General features: G+C 41.3%; 1 long non-coding RNA gene across 2 annotated transcripts in view; it reads left to right on the top strand.

Annotated features, from left to right (window-relative positions):
- Nucleotides 1-7,052: 7,052 nt before the first annotated feature.
- The window catches only part of LOC140612071 (uncharacterized), a 29,031-nt gene continuing 15,315 nt past the window's right edge, over nt 7,053-20,768 (top strand). For both annotated transcript variants that reach the window (XR_012013386.1, XR_012013387.1), the window contains exons 1-2: nt 7,053-7,327; nt 14,994-15,081. This is a non-coding gene — a long non-coding RNA (uncharacterized lncRNA). The remainder of the gene's footprint in view (nt 7,328-14,993; nt 15,082-20,768) is intronic.

Raw genomic sequence — 20,768 nt, 5'->3', positions numbered from 1 at the left:
CAAAATTTATCCTCCTTATTGTAATTGTATGAGCAAATTAAGTTGAATTAATGTACAGGTAAATATAAATGAGGAAAGAAAGATGGCTTTTCTATGAATGTTTGAAGGATTAGTAAAAGCTACTAGTTAAAGACATTGATTTTTTTGTTATAGACATTTGAGGATGATTATAACCATCATGACATATTTTGCATCCAGATTGTTTCTCAGGTGTCTTTAAGTCTTGTTTCAGTGCAGAGTATCAGACTGCATCACCGTTGTGGTTGTGTCAGGTCATAAAGAGTTAGCTGTGAAGGGTGACCGAATGTCCAGTTATATGATTCAGGTGCAAAGGAAATGGATGTTGCATGCATATATACAAATGTGTGAGTTTTACAAGCTCTCTGCTTTAACCCACGTGTTTTTAATTGAGCCACTTTTCATTCTGATCCCTTTGTAAAAAAAAAAAAAAAAAAGCCTCCTGGGCACATCAAATGACGAGCTCACTAGACCACCAGCATTCATCATGGAAGACAGATGACACTGCATATCATTAGTGCAAAGGACAAAAGGGACAAGTGAGAGTGACTGGGAAAAGGGAGACTCCTCTCTTGACTGCTCACTCACACAAACTGGCAACCCCAAACTCTCTATCCTATTAAAAATAATTAAAAGTGCCATCTTCTTAGTAATTCTTACCTTACTAACAGGTGACCTGCACAGAGCAGTTGCATGTGTCAGCCTGCATCTTGGTTTAGGAAGCATTTCTCCCCTTGAAGGATTGAGAACTAGCAAATTACATGCTCAAAACAAAAGAAAGAAGTAACCTTACTATTTATAAATCTAGGCAGCTTTAAAATACATAAAATAAGTAGCTGGAAAAGTTTTAAATAACAGCTCATTCTTCTTTTCTTGTATCTCTCACTAAAGAAGTTCGAAGGAGCTTGGTCAATTATTTTGGGGAAAAAAAGAACAACTTTATGTTAATTAATCTACTAAAATCACATTTATAGTGCTATGAGCAATGATTTGCATAAAAATACTGAAATGGCATTTTGGGATCTTTTGATGTTTGGGAATCCCATAAGGTTTATTTGTTTGTTTATTTCTGGCCATGAGGATAATTGCAATGTTGGGATAAAACATTTCAGGATTTCAGGATAAAGAGACACATCTCAAATCTGTTCTTAAATTATCAAGCAATCCTCCCTTACCAAATGGAAATAACTAAAGTTGTTTTCCACCTCATATTTTAGGGGAAAAAATGATGTGATATCTCTCTTCATGGAAACTACCGTATCTGCAACATATGATAAATGAGGCCATATATTTGATTACAGTGGCCCTAGTCGAGACCCTGGTTATTGACACTAGCAGCAATTTCTGCTCTTTCCACCACCTTTCCCCACAAAGTGATGTAAGTTAGATCTCAATAAATCTGTTCAATGTGGCTAGAAGTTTTACATCTATGAACATGTATCAATGAAGACTAGTGAAGCATGATACTGGATACTGAGCCCTTGTTTTTGAAATGATTACCAATTCTCAAAATGGTCTGTGCATTTAACACATGGGATTGTTAACATTTAGTGTAAAATTGTTCCTAGATGGTTTTGTGCTGTGAATTCTTTTTGTACTACATTCTTGATCATATGTCATTAGAGGAATGTGATTTTGGCAGTTCTTGTCTCAGCGACTGTTATTTGGTGCAAGTCATTAAATATTTAATGGGTGGGGACCTCTTCCAAAGTCTCTTAATAATTTCTTAGATTAACAGATCATGTGAAGTTCTTTTAAACGAGCTCATAAAAAATGATCTCCCAGTATTCTTGTAAAGAGATTTTTTCCTGCCAGCTTCTGATATAGAAGTATAAATACAAGACCAAAACATATAAAGACTAAATGTGGTTATACAAGTTATGTCAGTAAATTCTGACAGTATCGTCCTTCAGGTAAAAGGTTATTATGGGTGACAATGCACGATTTATAACAATCACATTTTGTTTCCCTTACCTTTGTCAAAGAACTAAAGAACAGTTTGGTGCATTTAATGTTTCAAAGAAGTTGAAGTGTTGGGATTGATCTTCATGCCTCCAGATCTTGGTCCTTGCAAGTTTGTCCCAAGCCTGAGACACACATCTACTCATTAGGTGCAGCAAAAGCGGATTTCTGAACTCTCAAGAATGTAGGATGTAACCTGGGCCGCAGAGAATCCAATACCGTGATCCTATTAAATCAATGATACTGCTTCAGAATGAGAGTAGGTACAGAACAAAGAGTCTTTTTATTCCTTTTTGAGTCCTCTTTTAGTCCATTGCAAACGTTTAGTCAGGAAGCCATGCTTTGTTAAAGAACATGTGTTTTTCAATTTCAAAAGCTTCTCTTAACAATCAAAAGTGGTGGCCTTGATTCATTCAATTTCTATAGTATTGCATTCATAAGAAAACATAGTATAAAGAACAGAGACCATATCGCAAACAGAGTTTCCTTATGACAGGGAGGAAAGTTTCCTTTACTAAGAAGCATAGGATTTGGAAAGGAGAGAAAGAGGAGAAGAAGAGTATAGGTATTATTATTATTTTTTTGAGTATAGGTATTAGTGATCTACCCACCTACTTGGGAACTAATGCCCTGGGGAGAGGGAAGAGGGAATGCTGTACACTCCTTTGCAAAGCCTTATATTCTGCCTTTTGTTGGTGTTATATAATCCCCGGGCAGAAAAGCAATGTCTGAGGAAGTATCTGAAGCCTGCCTCTTTCAAAGAATTCTGCATACTGTGGCATCATGAGGAAAATCAGCTGATAGCTTTTGGGTCTCCAGCAAGAATCACAGATTTGAGACAATCAGAAAAATGTAAAAGAGCCACTGTGGGGTGATGACAAGATCCAGAGGCATTAACAGACATGACACCACAGAATAAGCCAGACCAGTCATACCTCAGTAGGCACTCTGATGGGCCATCCAGTGATTAGAGAAGGAAAGGAAAATTCCAGAAGACAGCATGTGGACCTCTTTATACCCACCATGCTGGCATGGACCCAGAAGCCAGTTGTATGGGAGAGAAAGTTAGAGAAGACTCTGTAGAGGGGAGAAACAGTTGTGACTAGCGTTTAATAGATTTTTCCCCAAAGTATTTTGAATTCAAGTTGAATTAATCTTATTTGGCATCTATACAAAAAAAAATACAGTGTTACTGTATTTTTTCCTGCTAGTAAAAGGACTCAGATTCTGGAAGACTTGTGAGATTAAATAACAAAGGCAGCTAACTTTTCTCTGAACAGCTGAATTTACATTTAGTTCTATTATGTTTATGTCAGAGACACTAAATTTCAGGATTTTCTAAAACCAACCTTCCTGCTAAGTGTTGTCAGAATTTGGCCACACACAAGAGACAACAAGGATTTGCAATTACCCTCCATCCATAAACAACTAGAAAACTGGACATAGTTTAGGAAGTAACTACTTTAAGAAACTTGATGGTAGGCAGTATAGGAGAATAATCTTGGAGGAAAGAGAAAGGAATGAGGTGAACTCTACCTTTGTCTAGACCTTCTGCCTAGAAGAATTTCTACTGAAGTTCAGGAAGGGGAATTCTAACAAAACTTGTGTATATGAATGAATTGAGGAGATAGAAATCATCATTTGGGGGAGCCAAGGCAATTAGAATTTGTGAGGCAGACTACCTAAGAGGAGGGAGCTATGCAGAAGTGCTCAGGATATTTTCATGGAAGTTGCATCAAGTCTTTGGCTGAAAATGAATTTGCAGACACATCACTGGATCTGAATAATTTCAGAGAACAGAACAGTTACCAGTGAGCTGAACAATTAATTCCTGGAGATTGTAAAGGTCTGAGAATCATTCAAGTTCCCATAAACCCAAGTAAAGAGACCTTCATGAATACATGGTACATTTAGTGGAGAGCCCAGAGAAGCCTCATCTTAAAAGTGGGGCTAAATGAGCATTAAAGGTATTCTAAATTCACCCAAAAAGATGTAACAAATGCAGTACTCAAGAACATAAAACCATGATGTCCCACATCACTAAAACCACTGCATATATGAAGAAGCAGAAAAATGGGACCCATAACTTGGAGAAAAGTCAATCAATGAAACAGACCCAAAATTAAAAATATAATCAAATTAATTAACAGACAAGAACTTTAAAACAGCACAAATCCAATATGTATATTGGATAGTGATAGAAATGCCTAGGACGAAGCCCAGAAAAATGACAAAGGCTGAAGAAAAATTAGTCTTTAGTGACGTTCTGAGACAATAACAAATGATTTGACACTTGTGCAACTGGAATTTCAGTAGATAAGGAAAGGAAGAGAAAAAAATACTTGATGACATAATAGTCCAACTTTTTTTCAAATTTAATAAGTTATAAACTTTCAGAACCAAAAGACAAAATGAAGCCTAAGTAAAATAAACATAAATCAAATCTCTCCAAGTCTTATTGTAATCAAGCTGACAAAAGAGTGTTAAAGAGGGAATCCTAAAAGCATCAAGAAAACAGACACATTGCATGCAGAGACACAAAGATAAACAAAACAGCAGACTTTTTGTCAGAAATCATTCAAACCAAAGAAAAGAGGCTTATCTCTATAAAATATTGACAGAAAAAAAATAAAATACAAAATAAAAATAAAATGTTGACAGAAAAAAAAATCTAAATTCTATATTCAGCAAAATATCTTTCATAAATGAGAGTAAAGAGAAACTGACAAGGTTATTATATAACTCATAGGGAAATTCAAGTGATCTAGAATTTGCAAGTGATTTTTTAAAAATAATAAAGTTGGAGGATTTATTCCATTTGATTTCAAGATTACAAAGTTAAAGTACCAAGGCACTATAGTAATGGCAGAGAATAGACATTCAGATAAATGGAACAGAAATGACAATCCAGAAATACATCAATTACATAACCAATTGATTTTTCAACAAAGATGTCAAAAATTTAAGGCTTGGGGAAAGATTGTCTTTTTAGTAAACTATGCTAGAATAATTGGATACACACACACACACACACACACACAAATGGACCTCAGCCTTCTCATTACACCATACCTGAAAAATAATTAAAAATAAACATAGGAGCTAAATCTTTTAAAAGAAAATATAAGGGAAGATCTTTGTAACCTTGATTTAGGCAGAGATTTCTTAGGCAAGACATAATAATAAGCCCATAAATGAAAATTTTGTTAATTGGACTCCACCAAAACCAAAAATTTTACTTGTCAAAGGACACTACTGAAAATGAAAAGGCAGCCACAAAATGAGAGAAAATATTTGCAAAACATACATCTGACTAAAGGTAGATCCAGACACATAGCCACAAAATATACAAAGAACTTGTATAACACAATAACAGGAGAAACTTTTCAATTAAGAAGTGAGCAAAAGAAAGACACTTCATAAAAGAAGACACTCTGGCTAACAAGCTCCTGGAAAGATACTCAACATCATCAAGCATTAAGAAAATGCAAACCAAAATTATAAAATACCAGTATGGAACCATTTAAAAGGTTAAAATAAAAAGGCTGAGAAATCCAATTATTGACAAGGATGTAGAGAACAGTGGAAGTCTCCTATATCTCTGGTAGGAATGCAAAACACTGAAATCACTTTGTATAATAGTCTGGAAATTTCTTTTTTTAAATTTATTTATGATAGTCACAGAGAGAGAGAGACACGCAGAGGCAGAAGCAGCTCCATGCACCGGGAGCCCGACGTGGGATTTGATCCCGGGTCTCCAGGGTCGAGCCCTGGGCCAAAGGCAGGCGCTAAACCACTGCGCCATCCAGGGATCCCTAGTCTGGCAATTTCTGAAAAAGTTAACCATAGGGCGCCCGGGCGGCTCAGTCCCTTAAACATCTGCCTTCCACTCAGGTCATGATACTGGGGCCCTGGGATTCGGCCCGCATCTGACACGTGGGCAGGTGCTCTCTCTCGTTCCCTCTCAAATAAATAAATAAAATCTTAAGGGAAAAAAAAAACATACAGTTAACCATGTGTCTACAGAAACAATAGCAAAAAATTTAAAAACTAAAAAATAGTAATGTTTGGCAGTGTTTTTAAAAACATATGTAGAAGTAAATTGAACGCAATTTTTGGCACAAAGAATGAGACAGGGAAATGGAAAATCCACCTATGCGAATTAGCATAATACTGTTTGAAGGGGATGATAATTCATTTTATTTTTTGAAGATTTTATTTATTCATTCATGAGAGGCGAGAGAGAGAGAGAGCGAGAAAGAGAGGCAGAGGCACAGGCAGAGGGAGAAGCCGGCTCCAGGCAGGGAGCCCATGCAGGGCTCGATCGGGGTCCCCAGGGTCACCCCCCGGCTGCAGGCGGCGCAAAACCGCTGGGCCCCGGGCTGCCCCGAAGGAGATGAGCACCTAAAAACGACAGCCCCTATGGACCCGTAGTGTTTCCTTTCTGGCTCCAAAAATCGTTTCTTTCGTCAGCTGAGAAAGCTTCTCCTAGGCTGCTGCTGCAGGCTCCTCCGGGACTTGGGCGCCCGCACAGCCGGCCCCGCGGCGCTGGGGTGACCCCCGGCCTCCGCCCCCCGCCTGCCAGGCTGGACGGCACCTTCCCCTGGGGCCCGGCAGGGGGGGGCAGCAAGTTCTCCAGCCTTTCCTCCTGTTCTCCGGGGCCTCTGTCCGAGCCGCCTTCCAGGGGGTCCCGGGGGGCCGGACGGTCCGTGAAGGGGGAGCCTGGCAGGGAGACCCCCGGACGGCGAGCTCTCCCCGCGCGGCCGCCCACTGCGAGAGCGGCTGGGGTGTGCAACAGCACGTGAACCCCACGGCTAGGCCCGCGGCCGCACCGACCACAAATCTGCGTCCAGGCAGAGGCTTCCGGCCGCAGGCGGGAAAGCGCCGGCTTCAAGCTTGCTTCCTCCCGCACGTCGAAGGCGAGCGCGGCTGCAGGCTCCGCGGGACCAGCTCCAGGCCCGGGGACGCCCGCCTGAGCGGAAGCAGCTCCGCTCCCACAGGCCTCGAGCGGCTCCGGCGCCCGCCGGCTCCGAGGAGCGACTGCGCACGCGCAAGTCGAGAGGCGGGCGGGGCCGTCGGGCGCCTGCAGCTGCCGGCGCGTGCGGGGCGCGGCGGCAGGGGCTCCCCGGGAGAGAGACCAGGGCTTCCGGGCGGCCTCCGAGATCCCGGGGCCGCGTGCTGGAAGCCTGCCTGAAAACACCCCGCCAGGGCCGCTCCTCTGCCGCCGGCTCCTGCCCGGCCACTGTTCGGGGCCCTTGGCCGCACGACGGACGGAGGACGGCTCTCTGTGGAGCAGCGCGCGGGCTCCCCGGCTCGCGCCCCCCCTGCCCGGGGCCTGCGGCGCGAGGTACGTGCGGCTCCCGGCCCTGCCTTCCTGTGGGCGCGACGAGGGGGAAGGTGGGATCAGGTGCGTCTCTGCAGCCCCACGAGGAGAGGGTTTTCATACAATTGGATGACAGGATGTTCCGCGGGAGGTGGAGGAGGGTACAGCGATGGCGGTTTGGTTTTGGCAGAGACTTTTTAAAAGTTCAGCTATAAGAATGAATCGAGACAGGGCATTCGTATTTAGATGGAGTGAATTCACCTGCCAAATCCATCCCATTAAAGAAAAAATGTGGGCAGCCCGGGTGGCTCACGGTTTAGCGTGGCCTGCAGCCCAGGGCGTGACCCTAGAGCCTCGGGATCGAGTCCCGCTTCGGGCCCCTGCCTGGGGCCTGCTTCTGTCTCTCTGTGTCTCATAAATAAATAAATTAAATAAATAAATAAATAAATAAATAAATAACCTTAAAAGAAACAAAAGAAAAAAAGTTAATGGTGTTTAGGAGAAGAGGAGGGAAACTGAATTTCTGGCCAAACACCAGTTGGTCATTACTGCTGAGCTGTACCACACAACTGTGTGTTCTGCTCTACCCTTGGTTTCAGTGCCCTCAAATACCATCACAAGTCAGGGGTGGGCTGCAGCTCTGGGAGTGTCCCTAACAATTCCCCTTTCTTTTAGGAGTTTGATGTCTTTCAGGATTTTCCTTTTTGTCGGTTAAAGCCGCTCACGAGATGGCATGGGTGGTGGGTTAGGTGGGGAAGTCAGATTGGTGTGGCCAAATGTGGAGAAAATTCCTAAAGACAGGATGATCAACAACAACAACCACAAGAGAAGACACCTGGGTGACCCAGTGGGTTAAGCCTTTGCCTTTGGCTCAGGTCATGATCCCAGGGTCCTGAAATGGAGCCCCGCATCAGGCTCCTTGCTCAGTGGGGAGTCTGCTTCTCCCTCTCCTGAGCTTGTGCTCTCTGTCACTGTCTCTGCGTCTCTCTCAAAGAAATAAATACAACCCTAAATAAAAACAGACAAGAAACAACAATAACGAGAGGAGGAGCAAGATGGCGGAAGAGTAGGGTCTCCAAATCACCTGTCTCCACCAAACTACCTAGAAAACCTTCAAATTATCCTGAAAATCTATGAATTCGGCCTGAGATTTAAAGAGAGACCAGCTGGAATGCTACAGTGAGAAGAGTTCGCGCTTCTATCAAGGTAGGAAGACGGGGAAAAAGAAATAAAGAAACAAAGGCCTCCAAGGGGGAGGGGCCCTGCGAGGAGCCGGGCTGAGGCCGGGGCGAGTGTCCCCAGGACAGGAGAGCCCCGTCCCGGAGGAGCAGGAGCTGCACCGACCTTCCCGGGCGGAAAGGGGCTCGCAGGGGGTTGGAGCAGGACCCAGGAGGGCGGGGATGCCCTCGGGCTCCCGGGGACAGTAACAGCAACTGCGCGCCCAGGAGAGTGCGCCGAGCTCCCTAAGGGCTGCAGCGCGCACGGCGGGACCCGGCGGGACCCGGAGCAGCTGAAGGGGCTCGGGCGGCGGCTCCGCGGAGGGGGCTGCGCGGCCCCGGGAGCAGCTCGGAGGGGCTCGGGCAGAGGAAGAGGCTCCGTGCGGAGGGGGCTGCGCGGTTCCAGGAGCAGCTCGGAGGGGCTTGGGCGGCGGCTCCGCGGAGGGGGTTGCGCGGCCCGGGAGCGCGAATCCACCAGCGCAGGCTCCGGAGCACAGGGCGCCGGGACACAGCCCAGGATCCCGCCTCCCCCGGGACAGGCAGAGGCCGGGAGGGCCCAGGACAGCGAGGACGCTCCTGCCCCAGCTGAGCACATCAGCGGCCCCGCCCGGAGCCTCCAGGCCCTGCAGACGGAGTTCCTGCCGGAGCTGAATCCAGGTTTCCAGAGCTGGCCCCGCCACTGGGGTTGTTCCTCCTACGGCCTCACGGGGTAAACAACCCCCACTGAGCCCTGCACCAGGCAGGGGCACAGCAGCTCCCCCAACTGCTAACACCTGAAAATCAGCACAACAGGCCCCTCCCCCAGAACACCAGCTAGACGGACAACTTCCAGGAGAAGCCAAGGGACTTAAAGTACACAGAATCAGAAGATACTGCCCCGTGGTTCTTTTTTTGTTTGTTTGTTTTTGTTTTTGTTTTTGTTTCTGTTTTGTTTTGCTTTTTGATTTGTTTCCTTCCCCCACCCCCTTTTTTTTCTCCTTTCTTTTTCTTTCTCTTTTTCTTTTTTTTTTTTTTTTCGTTTTTTTTTTTTCTTTTTCTTCCCCTTTTTTTTTCTCTTTCTCTTTTCTTTCCTTCTTTCTCTCCTCTCTTTTTCTCTTTTTCCCAATACAACTTGCTTTTGGCCACTCTGCACTGAGCAAAATGACTAGAAGGAAAACCTCACCTCAAAAGAAAGAATCAGAAACAGTGCTCTCTCCCACAGAGTTACAAAATCTGGATTACAATTCAATGTCAGAAAGCCAATTCAGAAGCACTATTATACAGCTACTGGTGGCTCTAGAAAAAAGTATAAAGGACTCAAGAGACTTCATGACTGCAGAATTTAGAGCTAATCAGGCAGAAATAAAAAATCAATTGAATGAGATGCAATCCAAACTAGAAGTCCTAACGACGAGGGTTAACGAGGTGGAAGAACGAGTGAGTGACCTAGAAGACAAGTTGATAGCAAAGAGGGAAACTGAGGAAAAAAGAGACAAACAATTAAAAGACCATGAAGATAGATTAAGGGAAATAAACGACAGCCTGAGGAAGAAAAACCTACGTTTAATTGGGGTTCCCGAGGGCGCCGAAAGGGACAGAGGGCCAGAATATGTATTTGAACAAATTCTAGCTGAAAACTTTCCTAATCTGGGAAGGGAAACAGGCATTCAGATCCAGGAAATAGAGAGGTCCCCCCTAAAATCAATAAAAACCATTCAACACCTCGACATTTAATTGTGAAGCTTGCAAATTCCAAAGATAAAGAGAAGATCCTTAAAGCAGCAAGAGACAAGAAATCCCTGACTTTTATGGGGAGGAGTATTAGGGTAACAGCAGACCTCTCCACAGAGACCTGGCAGGCCAGAAAGGGCTGGCAGGATATATTCAGGGTCCTAAATGAGAAGAACATGCAACCAAGAATACTTTATCCAGCAAGGCTCTCATTCAAAATGGAAGGAGAGATAAAGAGCTTCCAAGACAGGCAGCAACTAAAAGAATATGTGACCTCCAAACCAGCTCTGCAAGAAATTTTAAGGGGGCCTCTTAAAATTCCCCTTTAAGAAGAAGTTCAGTGGAACAGTCCACAAAAACAAAGACTGAATAGATATCATGATGACACTAAACTCCTATCTGTCAATAGTAACTCTGAATGTGAACGGGCTTAATGACCCCATCAAAAGGCGCAGGGTTTCAGACTGGATAAAAAAGCAGGACCCATCTATTTGCTGTCTACAAGAGACTCATTTTAGACAGAAGGACACCTACAGCCTGAAAATAAAAGGTTGGAGAACCATTTACCATTCGAATGGTCCTCAAAAGAAAGCAGGGGTAGCCATCCTTATATCAGATAAACTAAAATTTACCCCAAAGACTGTAGTGAGAGATGAAGAGGGACACTATATCATACTTAAAGGATCTATTCAACAAGAGGACTTAACAATCCTCAATATATATGCTCCGAATGTGGGAGCTGCCAAATATATAAATCAATTATTAACCAAAGTGAAGAAATACTTAGATAATAATACACTTATACTTGGTGACTTCAATCTAGCTCTTTCTATACTCGATAGGTCTTCTAAGCAAAACATCTCCAAAGAAACGAGAGCTTTAAATGATACACTGGACCAGATGGATTTCACAGATATCTACAGAACTTTACATCCAAACTCAACTGAATACACATTCTTCTCAAGCGCACATGGAACTTTCTCCAGAATAGACCACATATTGGGTCACAAATCGGGTCTGAACCGATACCAAAAGATTGGGATTGTCCCCTGCATATTCTCGGACCATAATGCCTTGAAATTAGAACTAAATCACAACAAGAAGTTTGGAAGGACCTCAAACACATGGAGGTTAAGGACCATCCTGCTAAAAGATAAAAGGGTCAACCAGGAAATGAAGGAAGAATTAAAAAGATTCGTGGAAACTAATGAGAATGAAGATACAACTGTTCAAAATCTTTGGGATGCAGCAAAAGCAGTCCTAAGGGGGAAATACATCGCAATACAAGCATCCATTCAAAAACTGGAAAGAACTCAAATACAAAAGCTAACCTTACACATAAAGGAGCTAGAGAAAAAACAGCAAATAGATCCTACACCCAAGAGAAGAAGGGAGTTAATAAAGATTTGAGCAGAACTCAACGAAATCGAGACCAGAAGAACTGTGGAACAGATCAACAGAACCAGGAGTTGGTTCTTTGAAAGAATTAATAATATAGATAAACCATTAGCCAGCCTTATTAAAAAGAAGAGAGAGAAGACTCAAATTAATAAAATCATGAATGAGAAAGGAGAGATCACTACCAACACCAAGGAAATACAAACGATTTTAAAAACATATTATGAACAGCTATACGCCAATAAATTAGGCAATCTAGAAGAAATGGACGCATTCCTGGAAAGCCACAAACTACCAAAACTGGAACAGGAAGAAATAGAAAACCTGAACAGGCCAATAACCAGGGAGGAAATTGAAGCAGTCATCAAAAACCTCCCAAGACACAAGAGTCCAGGGCCAGATGGCTTCCCAGGAGAATTTTATCAAACGTTTAAAGAAGAAATCATACCTATTCTCCTAAAGCTGTTTGGAAAGATAGAAAGAGATGGAGTACTTCCAAATTCGTTCTATGAAGCCAGCATCACCTTAATTCCAAAGCCAGACAAAGACCCCGCCAAAAAGGAGAATTACAGACCAATATCCCTGATGAACATGGATGCAAAAATTCTCAACAGAATACTGGCCAATAGGATCCAACAATACATTAAGAAAATTATTCACCATGACCAAGTAGGATTTATCCCTGGGACACAAGGCTGGTTCAACACCCGTAAAACAATGTGATTCATCATATCAGCAAGAGAAAAACCAAGAACCATATGATCCTCTCATTGGATGCAGAGAAAGCATTTGACAAAATACAGCATCCATTCCTGATCAAAACTCTTCAGAGTGTAGGGATAGAGGGAACATTCCTCGACATCTTAAAAGCCATCTATGAAAAGCCCACAGCAAATATCATTCTCAATGGGGAAGCACTGGGAGCCTTTCCCCTAAGATCAGGAACAAGACAGGGATGTCCACTCTCACCACTGCTGTTCAACATAGTACTGGAAGTCCTAGCCTCAGCAATCAGACAACAAAAAGACATTAAAGGCATTCAAATTGGCAAAGAAGAAGTCAAACTCTCCCTCTTCGCCGATGACATGATACTCTACATAGAAAACCCAAAAGTCTCCACCCCAAGATTGCTAGAACTCATACAGCAATTCGGTAGCGTGGCAGGATACAAAATCAATGCCCAGAAGTCAGTGGCATTTCTATACACTAACAATGAGACTGAAGAAAGAGAAATTAAGGAGTCAATCCCATTTACAATTGCACCCAAAAGCATAAGATACCTAGGAAGAAACCTAACCAAAGAGGTAAAGGATCTATACCCTCAAAACTATAGAACACTTCTGAAAGAAATTGAGGAAGACACAAAGAGATGGAAAAATATTCCATGCTCATGGATTGGCAGAATTAAGATTGTGAAAATGTCAATGTTACCCAGGGCAATATACACGTTTAATGCAATCCCTATCAAAATACCATGGACTTTCTTCAGAGAGTTAGAACAAATTATTTTAAGATTTGTGTGGAATCAGAAAAGACCCCGAATAGCCAGGGGAATTTTAAAAAAGAAAACCATATCTGGGGGCATCACAATGCCAGATTTCAGGTTGTACTACAAAGCTGTGGTCATCAAGACAGTGTGGTACTGGCACAAAAACAGACACATAGATCAGTGGAACAGAATAGAGAATCCAGAAGTGGACCCTGAACTTTATGGGCAACTAATATTCGATAAAGGAGGAAAGACTATCCATTGGAAGAAAGACAGTCTCTTCAATAAATGGTGCTGGGAAAATTGGACATCCACATGCAGAAGAATGAAACTAGACCACTCTCTTTCACCATACACAAAGATAAACTCAAAATGGATGAAAGATCTAAATGTGAGACAAGATTCCATCAAAATCCTAGAGAAGAACACAGGCAACACCCTTTTTGAACTCGGCCATAGTAACTTCTTGCAAGATACATCCACGAAGGCAAAAGAAACAAAAGCAAAAATGAACTATTGGGACTTCATCAAGATAAGAAGCTTTTGCACAGCAAAGGATACAGTCAACAAAACTCAAAGACAACCTACAGAATGGGAGAAGATATTTGCAAATGACATATCAGATAAAGGGCTAGTTTCCAAGATCTATAAAGAACTTATTAAACTCAACACCAAAGAAACAAACAATCCAATCATGAAATGGGCAAAAGACATGAACAGAAATCTCACAGAGGAAGACATAGACATGGCCAACATGCATATGAGAAAATGCTCTGCATCACTTGCCATCAGGGAAATACAAATCAAAACTACGAGATACCACCTCACACCAGTGAGAATGGGGAAAATTAACAAGGCAGGAAACAACAAATGTTGGAGAGGATGCGGAGAAAAGGGAACCCTCTTACACTGTTGGTGGGAATGTGAACTGGTGCAGCCACTCTGGAAAACTGTGTGGAGGTTCCTCAAACAGTTAAAAATATACCTGCCCTACGACCCAGCAATTGCACTGTTGGGGATTTACCCCAAAGATACAAATGCAATGAAACGCCGGGACACCTGCACCCCGATGTTTATAGCAGCAATGGCCACGATAGCCAAACTGGAAGGAGCCTCGGTGTCCGTCGAAAGATGAATGGATACAGAAGATGTGGTTTATGTATACAATGGAATATTACTCAGCCATTAGAAATGACAAATACCCACCATTTGCTTCAACGTGGATGGAACTGGAGGGTATTATGCTGAGTGAAGTAAGTCAGTCGGAGAAGGACAAACATTATATGTTCTCATTCATTTGGGGAATATAAATAATAGTGAAAGGGAAAATAAGGGAAGGGAGAAGAAATGTGTGGGAAATATCAGAAAGGGAGACATAAGGTAAAGACTGCTAACTCTGGGAAACGAACTAGGCGTGGTAGAAGGGGAGGAGGGCGGGGGGTGGGAGTGAATGGGTGACGGGCACTGGGTGTTATTCTGTATGTTAGTAAATTGAACATCAATTAAAAAAAAAAAAAAAGAAACAACAATAACAAGACCGGGTCCCAGAGATTATTCCAAAGAGCAGCACGAAAGTCCCATTTATCTGAAGTGTGTCTTCTTATCAAATAATTTGAATTTGCTGTGGTCAGGGTCTGTAGAAGTCTTCATGGGATCATGGATTACACAGGACTGGAAGGGACTTTAAGAAATAAAGTAGGTTTTGTACTGGACTTAAAAGAAAAGGAGTTAAGAGTTCATGGGGTACGAAAAGGGTCTGATTTTCATCTAGATTTCACCTTCCACTCCAAAAAGTCCAAAGCCAAAGTGGCAAAAGTAACTGAGTAAAGCACACATATGGGGAATGCCTTTGCTCAATTTTTCCCTTGTTTTTTAGGAAGACCAAAATGATCTTTTGTACTGCAAGGTGCTAACACTTGATATAGAAGAAAATCTACATAAACCAACATATCTGTCTGCAACAGGTAGGTACTATTTAAATGCCTTTTAGGGAGAAAGGATAAGGTCTGAATCTTGGCCGTGTCTTTAGCTTCTTTCCCAATATCTAGGCTTTGCCATCCAGGAAAAACCCAGAGCATTGTACTAAATCAAAGTAATTGATTGCTTTACTGAGGGGTAACTTGAAAGTTTAGAGAGTTGGACTTCTGTGGTTATTGTTTGTATAAATAATGTGTTTTATGAACCATAGTGATATGTGATAAAATCTCATAAACACCTATAGATGTACTCAAATCACCTTAGATTAGGTAGTGGACTTTTAATAAAAGTTCTGCACATTTGCTTCTAGATTTCCTGGTTGATTTCTTAGAATCCTGGCAGCTTCTGAGCAACAGTTTTTCTAAGACTCTGAGGCAGTAGTTATATCGTTTAAGAATCCAATCAGTAGTTTTATCCTTATTCTGGATACACTTCCATTATAAACAGTTGATGGATACACACACACACACACACACACACACACACACGTGTGTGTGTGCTAAGAGCACACAAAGCAACAGTACTAAAGCCTCACCCAAATGCTTTTCCCTGGAAAAGCTCTCCTCTAAAGTGCATCAACAAACTGAAGGTACCTTTTTATTACTCCGTGGGGGAAAATGTACAGAGCTCTATGTATACATATGTTCACACCCACCAAATTGTTACTGCAGTGGGCTGTGTTTTCATACAAACGTAAATTTTGAGAGAAAAGTCAAAGGTGCTTCAGCCTTGTACTGTGTATATATATTAAAAAAAACAAAGTTTTGTAAAAAAAAAATGCACACCCAGGTCCATACATAAAAGCCATTATCCCTCAAATGTTTTTCATCTTATTCATAAGCCAAAACTGAGTACTATTGAGGAACATATGGTTCTCTAAAAATCTATTAAGGAAAAATTTGGATTTAAGAGAAATAATTATCCATTAAATTCTCAAAACATTCTCAGAGCACCTGGGTGGCTCAGTTGATCAAGTGTCTGACTCTTGGTATCAGCTCAAATCATGATCTTAGGGTCATGAGTTCAGGTTCTGCATTGGGCTCCATATAAATAATAATAAATATTATTAAAATAATAATAATAATAATATAAAAGGAAATTATTAGGACATTTTCAATCTAGACTTTACCCTTAAGTGGAAAGAATGGAGAAATTTAATATGTCCAATTTTTATCGTTGTTTTTCCTCTGTTCTGTGCAAGAAAAACCAATAGAATTAATGTGGTATTGGTGTTATTTTCTTATTCTGGTTAGCTTACCTTAATAATATCACTTAATATTTCTTTTCTTTTATACTAAGTTTCTGAGCTGTTCATGTACAATGAATGTATCTGTGTTGTGATTTCCTAGTTTGTTCATGGAATGTACTATTTTATTTCTGAATATCTGATCATATTTAAATGCCTTAAACTTTCCTGGTCAAAGAGTAACTTCTTTTCCCTTTAATATTCTGCAGAGGAATTAAGCAGATTCTTACAGGTTGAAATGTTTAAATATGTCTTCAGAACACTCATGGGAGAAACAGTAACTCTGTCACATTTTTAGCAACAGAACACTTAAAAGAAGTAGCTGTCCAACAAAACTAAACCTGCTTGTGAAGTCCACTAGAGTTGATCCCATCCTAAATTACTTGGCTGCATTAGTACATTCGTATAAGAAAGAGCAAAACATAACTGGAAGGTAAGATAGCTGTGTCTGAAACACATGAAGTACTGATATCTATTAACAGACATCAGTTTCTAACTTGTGGTTTCAAATTATGAAAGGGAATTTGTTTGAGATGCTTTCTATCTCATTTTTGCAAAACTTAAGATAATTTTAGAATAGGTTAGATTTAGAATAGGGTTTTTTCTTAGTTTGAAGAAATAGTTGAAAAAGTAAATAGGAATTGTGTGCCATGGCCCCTCCTCCATCCACTGGGTCTCAGAAACAGCGTTCTGCTCTTCCTCTTGGCTTACGGAAACCAAGTTTCTGTACTTGTGCCGCTAGGTGGACACTGTGGGTGGACAGGGAGGGACAGAAGGAACAGAATACACAGACTTCTCTTTCCATTTCAGTTTTCTATCATCTATCGGCTATGAATGACCAAGCCTTGTTTCTGCCCACTTGCAGCCCCCTGAAGTGAAGCTGTAAGAGAACACCACCCCCCACCCCACGCCAACATTCACAAATTTATAGCTTCTGGGTCACATTAGAATGTTTTAATTGTTTTAAATTCAACTTTGCTTTTTTGTTCTTTGCTTGTTTTAAAGTAAACGTTGGGGATCCCTGGGTGGCGCAGCGGTTTGGCGCCTGCCTTTGGCCCAGGGCGTGATCCTGGAGACCCGGGATCGAATCCCACGTCGGGCTCCCGGTGCATGGAGCCTGCTTCTCCCTCTGCCTGTGTCTCAGCCTCTCTCCTCTCTGTGTGACTATCATAAATAAATAAAAAAAATTTAAAAAAATAAAATAAAGTAAACTTTGTATTCAAGTATTCGTCATACTTGAATACAGAATGATACACAAATCAAAGTGTATTAAATACACTTTATAAAATATTATTTATTATTATTATTATTATTATTATTATATAAAATGTATTATATTAATTGGAACTGATCACATCGTGGGGAAAGTTGGCTGGGGCCTGAGTGGCAGTTACAAATTCCAACTGCTTGAGTACTTGATGAACATTGGTTTAGTGAAAGGTGTTAGGACCAGGTTTTGCCAAATTCTATAACTATTCTTAGATTGTGGTATGTGCCTTTATTCTGTAATTACATTTAGGCTGCTTCAGATATCTTCATTACTCCAGTAATAAAATTGTATAGTCACAGTCAGAATCTCCCAGTTAGTAAATTAATTACTGCAAATTAATTGGCTACCTTCAAAGGCTGATGAACAGGATACCTCTTATTGATTGTAGTATTGAGTATTGTGTGACTACTGAGTATAGCTCCTGCACCCCTCCCCACTTCTTTCTAATGCTGATTTTCATTCAGATAATTTAATCTCTTTCATATGGCCATATGCTTTCCTAATCCAATTATGGTAATCTTTTTTTAATTGTATTTATGTTCTAGTTAACATACATTTGTAATATTGGTTTCAGGAGTAGAATTCAGTAATTCATCACTTGCATACAACACCCAGTGCTCATCCTGACAAGTGTCCTCACCACCCATCTAGCCCATCCCCTGCTCATCTCCCTCCAGCAGCCCTCAGTTTGTTCTCTGTCATTAGGTCTCTTATAGTTTGTTGCCTTCTCTCTTTTTTCCCCTTTTCCCCCCTTTCCCATATGTTCATCTGTTTTGTTTCTTAAATTCCACATATGAGTGTGAAATCATATAGCATTTGTCTTTTTCTTACTGACTTATTTCACTTAGCATAATATGCCCGAGCTCCATCCACATTGTTGCAAATGGCAAGATTTCATTCTGAGTAATACTCCATTGTATATAAAAGAATGCGTATTCTGCTTTGGGATGAAATGTCCTGAGTATATATACCTGTTAAGTCCATCTGGTCTAGTGTATCATTCAAACACTTGTTACTGTCTTTGTTTTAAAATCTAGTTTGATATAAGTTTGGCAACTCTGGCTTTGTTTTGCCATCCATTAGCATGATAAGTGGTGCTCCATCACCTTAGTTTCAATATGGGGGTGTCTTTAGGTCTAAAATGAGTCTCTTGTAGGTAGCATATAGATGTGCCTTTTTAAAAAATCTATTCTGATACCCTATGTCTTTTGATTGGAAATTTAGTCCATATACATTCAGATTGCTTATTGAAAGATACGAATTTCATGCCACTGTGTTACCTGTAAAGTTGGTGTTTCTGGTGATGTTCCTTTCTAGTCTGTTGCTTTTTGAAAAAGATTATTTATTTATTTATTCAGAGAGAGAGAGAGGCAGAGAGGCAGAGAGGCAGGGAGGCAGAGACACAGGCAGAGGGAGAAGCAGGCTCCATGCAGGGAGGCCGACGTGGGACTTAATCCTGGAGATCCAGGATCACACCCCGGGCTGCAGGCAGTGCTAAACTGCTGGACCACCAAGGCTGCCCGTCTTTGTTACTTTTGATCTTTTTTCTCCACTCAGTTCCTCTTAATATTTCTTGCAGGGCTGGCTTAGTGGTCTATGAACTCCTTTAGTTTTTGTTTGTCTGGGACACTCTTTTTCTCTCTTCCTATTCTAAATGACAGCCTTGCCAGATAAAATATTCTTGGCTGCATATTTTCCCCATTCAGCACAATTATGGTAATCTCATTGTTCTTGGCTGCTCATAGTTTAGAAACAGGTATGATGCATTTCTGGTCAATGAGCTATGAAGTGGAATATTCTGGGAGCTCAAGGAAAAACTTTGTCATAATTAAAGAGACACAAAAAGACAGCATTTTTACTGGATATCATTTTGTCACATATGGTGTAAGGTAGTTAACATAAGGATAAGCCTATATCCTGAATAATGCAATCTAGAAAAATGGAAAGATCCTTGATGATGTTGTCGAGGCACTGAATTAAGCAACCCTGTAGCTGCCTAACTGCTGAATTTCTCACATGAAATGATCAATTTCTTTTTTTTTAAATTTTTTTAAAATTTTTATTTATTTATGATAGTCACAGAGAGAGAGAGAGAGGCAGAGAGAGAAGCAGGCTCCATGCACCGGGAGCCCGACGTGGGATTCGATCCCAGGTCTCCAGGATTGCGCCCTGGGCCAAAGGCAGGCACTTAACTGCTGCACCACCCAGGGATCCCGAAATGATCAATTTCTTAAGACATCAGCTAGTTAGGTCAGGATTTTCTGTTTCTTGTAGCTGAAATCTTCCTAATTAATACAGTAGGGCAACCACTTCATTAGTGAATGATTTACATTTAAAAGGTTTATCAGGAAAAAAAAAAGGTTTATCAGGCTATGTAGACAGGTTTTTATCTCAGTCTTTTTCACAGAATAAACTATCCTAGAAAGGAGAGGGAAAATTGGATGATGGTAGAAAGATAAAACTGAGTAAGGTTAAACAACAAAAGATGTGATAGTAGCTGAGACCAGGAGTCAGAATGTATTCTAACACATTCGTTTAGATTAAAAAATGTCATATATATATAGTGCATATATATATATCCTAAGTGTATGTGTATATGTCTATGTTTCCTCTAAGAGTGTGCAGATAGTTCGTATAGTTTGTGCTTCTGATGAATCTCGAGTACTTTCATGTTTCTTAAATTGCTAAACCTAAATTATTAATGTGTTTACTTAACAAAGTCATCTTATCTACCATTTATTGAGCTTAGCTTCAATAAACTTTGAACATAAAGGTTTCTGTGAACTAAGCTTCTTTTCTGAAACTGATTTATCATCTCAGTATAAGCAGGAACAAAGAATACTGGCTTCAATAAAAGGCAGGTGTGGATCCCCTCCTCTAGCCATCTCTCTCCCACCAGTGTGTCCCAGAGCCCTGAGAGTGGGGCAAAGCTCTTTCTTTTTCTGGAGTGAGAACCCTCTCTGGCAGTTTCTTCTCAGTTGTTTGTGATCCACTAGCCTCTGGAAGGGGAAGGGCAAGATGTGCAGACTTCCTATGTTACTTTCCAAGAGCTTCAGCCTTCTTGAAGGGTCAAGGAGAAGGATATTGTGGATCAAATAGACACGAATCCTGACTATATATTTAGAAATGCTCAGCATAGTTGGTTGAATTTAGAGGCA

Source organism: Canis lupus, chromosome 20 (assembly GCF_048164855.1).
Source record: "Canis lupus baileyi chromosome 20, mCanLup2.hap1, whole genome shotgun sequence".
NCBI lineage: Eukaryota > Metazoa > Chordata > Mammalia > Carnivora > Canidae > Canis > Canis lupus.
The sequence above is the reverse complement of the archived record's forward strand: the minus strand, read 5'-3'. Positions and strand labels throughout refer to the sequence as shown.